At 32.5% G+C, this 9,581-nt stretch overlaps 1 protein-coding gene across 2 annotated transcripts in view; it reads right to left on the reverse strand.

Annotated features, from left to right (window-relative positions):
• lrrc4ca (leucine rich repeat containing 4C, genome duplicate a) overlaps positions 1-9,581 on the reverse strand; it is a 184,506-nt gene that overhangs the window by 22,503 nt on the left and 152,422 nt on the right. For both annotated transcript variants that reach the window (XM_048158852.1, XM_048158851.1), the window contains one exon: positions 6,360-6,429. The gene's annotated coding sequence lies outside the window, so the exon portion shown is untranslated. The remainder of the gene's footprint in view (positions 1-6,359; positions 6,430-9,581) is intronic.

Genomic DNA, 9,581 nt, shown 5'->3' on the forward strand with positions numbered 1-9,581 from the left:
ATGAGCATCTTGGATGACATGGGGGTGGGTAAATTATCAGGAACATTTTATTTGAAAGTGGACTAATCCTTTAATTAAAGTATGAAAGAGTTATGGAAGTTTAAATTTACTGTAAATCAAATGTACTGTATATTTCACTATAAAATTGCTATCAAATGAAAGCCATATGTCTAACCAAGTTGTGTTCCAAATTTGAAGTTGATATCACAAAAATTGAAGTTCCTATCAGATTTTGTTTAGGCGTTGTACCAAAAATAGCCACCGGGTGTCACCGACATTCTATTGAATTTTATGCATACTCCTGTTACAAATTGATACATTTCTGTCCAAATATCACAAAACATTTGGCAAATATGGAGCCGTGAGACTCAGACCCTTTCGAAGATATGTGTTTTGTCAAGATTAGAAAAGGTTTTGATTATAAAGTAGCTCAAATAAATATTGTAATATGAAACCTGTCACCACCCACTAGGGGAGGAGCTTGCTAAAGCTTGGTAAAGCAACATCCGACTTCACAGGCTGAATCTTGAGTTCGTAAGCTTAATTTATGTGATATGATAAAAAGGCAATAAATAACAACAACTCTGCAGCATAAAGGTTGAGAAGTGCCTGGATGTCAGCATCGGTCCATCTATCGCCGTTTTCCATGTTTGTTGAGAAAGTAAACGTAAACTGTGTGTTTACACAGTTTTTTAAAAACAACAGGTGTCCGTGTTTCGTATGGCATGTCGGCCAATCAACATACAGTGCACTTTGAAACCTGTTTTCAAACGTTTGGGTTTTCAGGCCCCCCAAAAATTTGTTGTGTAAACGAACGGCCAAAACACAAAGTTTTTTGTTTTTAGCTGAAAACGGTGACGTGTAAACACCCTCTAAAATTGTTCCCAGTTCCTCTGTGTGAACATGCTAAAAAGTCAGTGTTTGCACCAAGAGTTATAGGAATATGAAAACGTTCCTCTGGTGTAAAAGCCACTATTAAAGAAAGCAAGTTGAGTGTGATTTCAATTAAAGTGTGTTTCCGTAATAAATAAATGTATTTTAATACATAATAAACACAACTTTGTAAATAAACACAATTAATGATTTCACACTAATTGTGTTGGTTTATAACAACCAATAATTTGTTTTAATCTCTCTAGCTAATATTACAAAATGATTTTCTGCCACCACTAAGCATTATTATATATACATAACAGTACAAAACTATATAGGCTATTATTTCCTAAAGTGTTCAACATAGTTAGTAGCATATATATATATATATATATATATACAACATAATGAGTGAGACTTCTCTCCTTTCTTTCATAGAGGAAAAAAAAATACAGAAGTTTCTGAATAAGAGTGTCTTTGTACAACAAACGACAACAATAAGAAGTGAAAACTATAATAAAAATGAAGGAAAGGTTGGATAAAGCTACATCTTAAAGTATCGTTTTTCTACTGCATCAAAAGAAAGAGCTCTGTAAATCTAGCACTAAAAACCTCGGGTAGAAGGAGATGCAGATCACAGGCGAGATCCCTGCAGGAGTGCAGAGACAAGTCATTCTCAAGTTACACTACATTTGTTGAATTAATAACAGATAATTTAGCTGCAGGTGCACGAACATACTGTGCTCCCCACGTTAAACCCAGCATCCAGGGTTGCTTTCTTCTCTGATCTGAAATCAGTCTCCTCTCAGCAGATGTTTCTGAACGGCTCAGGTTTGCAGAACAAACTCCTGGATCAGAATAATAACATCACTTCTACACATCACGACTGAAAACAGCACATCAGTGTGTCCTCAACAGGCATCTGTACTTCAAGTCCCTTGAAGTAGGCGGGTAGGTCTTATTTAATGACAGATTTGTACTTTGCCCTACATAATGTCCTGATGACAACATTATATTTTTTATCATTTATTAAAGGGATAGTGACTCAAAAATGTAAATTGTGTTATCATGTACTCTTCGTGCCTTTCAAAATTCATATGACTGAAGAAAATGTTTTGCGGAATGTCTCGGTTGCTTTTCCAAACAATGAAAGTAAATGGGGACAAAAAAAATACCAGTGTCATTTTAGTTTTTATTATAGTTTTGTTAATATTTTGAATTAGCTTGTATTTGTATTTTTTTTTTAGTTTTAATGTTTATTTTAGTAAAATAAATAGTTAATAATTTTAGTAATTTATTTATGTGCTTTTGTCAATTTATTTATTTATTTATTTTAAATATTGCTATTCAGGTTTAATTTAATTTTATTTAAGTTTTAGCTTTTATTTATTTCCAGTTAATAGTTTTAAACTTATTTCTACGGAAGAGGATTAGGGCCAAGCCATAATAAAAAAATAAAACCATCTTGAGATTAAAGTTGTTAAATTTCAAGAAAAAACTCGTAAAATTTCGAGAAAAAAGTCGAAATAAAATGTTGAGAATAAAGTCATTAAATTTCAAGAAAAAAGTTGAAATAAAATGTTGAGAATAAACTCATTAAATTAAATTACGAGAAAAAACTTGTTAAATTTCAAGAAAAAAGTCGAGAAAAAATGTTGAGAATAAAGTCATTAAATTAAATTACGAGAAAAAACTCATTAAATTATGAGAAAAAACTCGTTAAATTTCAAGAAAAAAGTTGAGATAAAATGTTGAGAATAAAGTCATTAAATTACGAGAAAAAACTCATTAAATTTCAAGAAAAAAGTTGAAATAAAATGTTGAGAATAAAGTCATTAAATTAAATTACGAGAAAAAACTCATTAAATTACGAGAAAAAACTCGTTAAATTTCAAGAAAAAAGTTGAGATGAAATGTTGAGAATAAAGTCATTAAATTACGAGAAAAAACTCATTAAATTACGAGAAAAAACTCGTTAAATTTCAAGAAAAAAGTCGAGATAAAATGTTGAGAATAAACTCATTAAATTAAATTACGAGAAAAAACTCGTTAAATTTCAAGAAAAAAGTCGAGATAAAATGTTGAGAATAAAGTTATTAAATTACAAGAAAAGACTCGTTAAATTTCAAGAAAAAAGTTGAAATAAAACGTTGAGAATAAACTCATTAAATTAAATTACGAGAAAAAACTTGTTAAATTTCAAGAAAAAAGTTGAGATAAAATGTTGAGAATAAAGTCATTAAATTACGAGAAAAAAGTCATTAAATTACAAGAAAAAAGTCGTTAAATTATGAGAACAAATTCGTAATTTAACGACTTTTTTCTCGTAATTTAATGACTTTTTTCTCGTAATTTAATGACTTTATTCTCAACATTTTATCTCAACTTTGTCTCGAAATTTAACGAGTTTTTTTCTCGAAATTTAACAACTTTAATCTCGAGATGGTTTTATTTTTTTATTATTGCTTGGCCCTAATCCTCTGCCGTATATTTCAGTTCATTGCCAAGGCGACAAATCTAATTTCAATTAACTGAAATGTTTTTAATAGTTTTACTATTGTGTTTTTAATAGTTAACAATAATAACCCTTTCTATAACTTTCAAAAAAGACCAAAAAAATTACCAAAAAAGACTTTTTATGAATAAAAATATACACCATAAAAAAGAGTTTTTTCAGAGTTCTATCTAAAACAGATTATTGGACTAGGTTTTACAAGAAAATACATAAAAAATTCACGTTTAATTCATGTTATATGCCATTTCTTTGTAATTATTTATGAAATTTTATTTAGAAATTTCTGAGTGAAAATTGTTTCAAAGCCATTTATATGTGTGAGACCTGTGGTCCATGAGACATGGACCAATCAGCTTGTGACATGTAATTAACACTGTAATTATCAGCTTGCGTTAAGACCCATCAGCCTGCGCCATCTAGAGTTTCATGACAGAACTATGTATTTATCAAATGTATAAATAAAACAAAAGATTATTGGAGAATATTTTACAAGAAAATATTATTATTTTATTTATTTATTTATTTTTTTTTTTAATTTTCAGTCAAATCCTTTAGCAATTTCTGATTGAAAATTGTTTCTAAGGAAATCCTACACCAATTATTTCAGTGTATATCCCTTTAAGAAAGTAAATAGGGTCAATTTTCATATCCTGTCATATTTAAACCACTTTGTATCTTTGACCAACATGCATGATTTACACAATCCATCAAAACAAACCTAATGCATGTCCAACCAAAGCTTCTGTCACATGTACAAATGAGCACACTCAAACATTAAAATTTGTCCTGATCAAATGTCAATATGCATGAGTCAGGACAGCCTTTCTGAAGGAGGCAGCGTCATGTCTGATGCTTTGGATGTTGTGGGCCTAATCACTGTGGTGTTTAATTTAACAAAGCGACAGAAAAGGCTGAGACAACTAAGGCGAGGGAGCAGTTGCTTTCCAATGTCACCATCTGTTATTTATACAGTTACCGCCTCCTACGGGAGACGGCAAAAGGCCACATATTGCAGAAAAAAACATAAATCTATCACTTCAACTCATTATCTTTTTAATCAGCTGACCCAGGCTCCCCTCTCAGGGGAACGGCACAGCCGGGGTACATTTAGGACAGACCCATAACTCACCCGCAACTCCCCCATCCAAAGAAAAAATAAATATTACAGAAGAATGAACATGAGAGTGAATAATATAAAGTGCACTGAAGGAATGTTATAGAAAAAAAAAAAGAGTCTGCATTAGTAATGCAGGTTTGATTACACATACTGTACATCCGCCTACGTCCAAAAAGGTTATTAGATGTATTTTTTTCTTCATTGTGCATTGATTTCTGTTATTTACTTTGAAATAATTGTTCTTGTTTTTCACTTTTAATGAACATTTTGTTATGTTAAATGTGTTAAAAATGTTAAAATAATGTTACTGAGAAACTGGACTTCTTCAGGGGTGCAAAAGTTCACACACACACACACACACACACACACACACACACACACACACACACACACACACACACACACACTGTACAGTAAGATTTTTTTTTAATGATTTTAAGACTTTTATGCTCACTAAGGTTGCATTTATTTGAGCAAAAATACAGTAAAAATTGTAAAATTGTGAAATATTATTACAATTTACAATATCTGATTACTATTTTAATATATTTTAAAATTTAATTTATTTCTGTGATACAAAGCTGAATTTTCAGTATCATTATTCCATTTCACCTGATCCTTCAGAAATCATTGTAATATGCTTATTTACTGCTCAATAAACTTTTCTTCATTATCAATTTTGAGAACAGTGGCTTAATATTTTTGTGAAAACCGTGATATTTCTTACTCCAGGATTCTTTAATTAATAAAAAGTTGCAGAATTTATTTGAAATGGAAATGTTTAGTAATATTATAAATGTCTTTACTTTCATTTTTCCTCGGTTTAATGCATCCTTGTATGATAAAAGTCTTCATTAATTAAAAAAAAAAAAAACTTACTGACCCCACGAACTGTTGACCATCATGTATATTGTCATCAAAAAAATGTTTTTAAGAAAAATAAAATTTTATTTCAAAGAAAATAACTGATATTAATGCAGAATTGCATGCATATACTTTACCATTAAAGGAACTGTTTAGTTGAGCATGTTTTCAAAAATATTTAACTCTCTCACCAAACTTTTTTTTTTTTTTTTTTCATGTGTTGTTGATTTGTCTGTTCTGCAAGCCCTACAATCTATTGCATCTGAAAATCTGCATAAATATTTCACAAAAACAATTCCACATGATACAAGCAATTTCACTGCTGATTATGTTTTGAAATGACGCTGGTAAAAACGGCGTAGCTTCGCAAACTATAGTGGTCTAATTTGGTGATTTCAGCACACGAATGGTAAAAAAAAATCAGATTGAGTTGAGTACGAAAAAGTTTGTCTTAAATCAAAATATGCAGTAGCAAATGTTTGAGACGCCTGTTAAACTATATACCCCTGGTTTCACAAGGCTTAAGCTAGTCTCAGACTAAAATACATGTTTGAGCTGCTTTAACTGGAAGCAACTTGCACTGACATATCTTAAAATATGTCGTTGCCATTGTTTTGTCTCAAGATGCACACCAGTGACGTTTTTTTTTTTTAAAGGCACACTTATAAAAGCTACTTAAATATCCTAATTTAACTAAGGCACAATTCTGGCTTAATCTAAGCCCTGTCTGTGGAACCAAGCCTTAATGATTAGCTTGAGGACTAATTAAAAATTTGTCTGTGAATATTCAAAAAATAAACAACAGACACATGAACTAATTGTAAAACGGTTCTGTTTGATCTCATCCATCTTCCTCTCCAAGGAGACAGTGCTAGCAGCTCCTACATCAGCTTGAGCGTGTCACATAAGATCCCATCTTCAGACAAGGCTCAGTGCCTGATCTCAAATCAGCCAAAGTGTGTTCCTCACAACCTGTTCCTGTACACTCACCTGCCAAGTCTTCCACAGTGCCAGAAGTTTCTGGACATCTTCACGCTCGGTTTCGCTAGCTGGCTTCGTCCTGCACACACAAAAGAGAACAACAGCCGTGTTACAATTACAAACCATTTGGATGCTGTCGGTTTCTCAGGCTCCAAATGTTCGAAAAGGGAACTGCGCGAAGACAAAGCCTTAGTTTAAAAATGTATTAAATGGAAGGCCACATATACTCTTAAAAGTAAAGGTACTTTATTGGCATTGATGGTTCCATGAAGAACCTTTAGCATCCCTTTCCAACACACATGTAACATACATGAATTGACCCCCGTAGCAGATTTACACAGGTGGATCTGGGGAAGGTGGAGGGTTTCTGAAAGTGCACTGCTAACAGCAAACACTACTGGTATTTGTTTGAACGTTGAGCCGCAGCTCATTGGCCGCTGATGCAACAACATCCAATCAGATGTGCTATGTAGATAATGATGTGATCACTACCAAATGAGTTAGACCTATCAGCCTGTGCCATCTAGAGTTTCATGCCAGAACTACACTGTAAAAAAGAATTGCTGGTTTAACTTAAAAAAGTAAGTTACCTGGTTGCCTTAAAATTTTGAGTTCACTGAAATTAAAAATTTGAGTTAATAGTTTAATCAGCAAAAACTCAAAATATTATGTTAAAGGGTTAGTTCACCCAAAAATGAAAATTCTGTCATTTATTACTTAGCCTCATGCCGTTCCACACCCATAAGACCTTCATTAATTTTCGGAACGCAAATTAAGATATTTTTGTTGAAATCCGATGGCTCCGTGAGGCCTCCATAGCCAGCAATGACATTTCCTCTTTCAAGATCCATTAATGTACTAAAAACATATTTAAATCAGTTCATGTGTACAGTGGTTCAATATTAATATACTTATACTTATATAGTGATGGCCGATTTCAAAACACTGCTTCAGGAAGCTTCGGAGCATAATGAATCAGCGTGTCGAATCAGCGGTTCGGAGCGCCAAAGTCACGTGATTTCAGTAGTTTGGCGGTTTGACACGCGATCCGAATCATGGTTCGATACACTGATTCATAACACTGCTGAAGCAGTGTTTTGAAAAAAAATATCTTAATTTGTGTTCCGAAGATTAACGGTCTTACGGGTGTGGAACGGCATGAGGGTGAGTAATAAATGACAGAATTGTCATTTTTGGGTGAACTAACCCTTTAACTGAACCACAAGTTGATTTGAGAAAGAAACATTTTTTTTTTTTTTTTTTTTTTTTACAGTGTAAGAAAGAAAACTTTTTTTAAGAAGTTTATTTATTTATTTATTTTTGAGGAACCAAACATATTTTTTTCTGTGGTATCACTGCAAAAACTTGGTTTATTTTTTATGAATGTACCTGTTTTCTACTGACTATCTTCACACGGTTCAGAATAATAGATGTGCTTCATACAAGTATTAACTTTGAATATCCTCGCTTGGTCTCGTTCACAATGACTGGCTAGAATGTTTTCACAGTTTCCTGAACAGAGAAGATGACTCAGACGCCACGTTTGCTAAACAAACAGAAGCATTTCTGTTTGATTCTCAAGTTTCTCATGTCTAAGTGCTTTTTGTAAGTGGATAGTGTGTTTTTTCCTGTAGTTTGCAAAGAGATATTTTGCTGACCTTATTGTTAACTTTCATTACAAAACTTCAAACACATGGGATACCCAATGAAAAGGGGGTTTGCAACTGCAAATTAAAGGGACAGTTCACCCAAAAATTATCATTCTGTTTTTATTTACCAAATAGAGTGGTGCAGAGATACCACTGGCGAATTAGTCTTCCAGGATTTGATATCATACCTGCCCCACTCTATTATATTACATATTATATATTAACAGTACATGTATTTGCCTGAACCGTCATGGTATGGACGTCATGGTTCAGTGCATACAGTCAGACAACGAATACAGTTGATAAAATGCGATCCACACTCCAATCTAGAAGCGGTTATGCAATGCTGTTTGAAGAACAGGTGATCTATGCATAGATATGTTTACATATAATCTCTGTTTCAACTGCAGAAAGACATCAATAAAATAGCTTGTAAAATATCTCACTTAGCATTACATCTACCTCAGGCAAGTCATTTAGTGTCCACAGCATGTTAGTTCACTAGAGAAATGAACAATAGAGGGGAGCATATATTAATTAATAAATATATGTTTAAATAAAATTTGTCATGAAAACAAGTTATGACAGTAACTGTGTAAATGATTATATTTCAAAATGAATTGGAGCAGAAAAATAATTGAAAAATAATTTTATAATTAGATTTAGAAGTGCAAAACCTGTACCAAACCTGAACCAAACTGTGACTTCAATACCGAGGTACGTACCGAACCACCATGTTTGTGTACCATTACACCCATATATATATATATATATATAGGTGCAGAATTGCAGCCAAAAATTAACTTTTTTTTGCTCATATGTTGGGCATAAATACAATACATAAAACAATACATTTTACAGTCCACAAAAAGCACCATAAAAGTATAATAAAAGCACCATAACAGTACAATTGGTTTCCATTGGATTTGGAATATGCACAATAGCCACCCTTTTCCATTTCGAGCTTTCAAATAATTACATAATTTCCACTTTTTAGGTGAACTATGGCTTGTATTCAAGCTGATAGTTTGCATCACTTTAAAATAGCCAGAAACTATAACTTTCATCAAATGTAACCACCATTACTAGTTAAACCCAGCAGCAGTGCATATTCAAGCAAACTCAAACTGACTGTACATCAGCATAATAAATATAATTATTATATTTAAGATACTTAAATATCAATATGAATTACTTGAGCATCTGGCCTCAAACATACACACACACACTCATATGCACAAACAACTACTATGACTATTAATATGCAAACAAACATAAAGGAAAATACATATAATGCATAATGCTCTTCTGCCTACTCTTCTGCAAATATATGTGGGCTTTTTTGTCTAAAGTGCTGTACAATATGTACTCATGTGCACTAATGCTTCTTTCCTCCTGTCCCAGAAAATGAGGGGGCGTGACATGAGCTACACTACATGCTTTTCAGGAAGTCTTATGTAATACAGAGAGAGAATGAGACTAATAATATGGAGAAAAGAGACGCATGATACACAAATGTACACATAAGCACTGCAAGGCCTTGAGTTACACTGACTAAATCTTCCATGAGCGCTGCATCTAT

Source organism: Megalobrama amblycephala, linkage group LG15 (assembly GCF_018812025.1).
Source record: "Megalobrama amblycephala isolate DHTTF-2021 linkage group LG15, ASM1881202v1, whole genome shotgun sequence".
NCBI lineage: Eukaryota > Metazoa > Chordata > Actinopteri > Cypriniformes > Xenocyprididae > Megalobrama > Megalobrama amblycephala.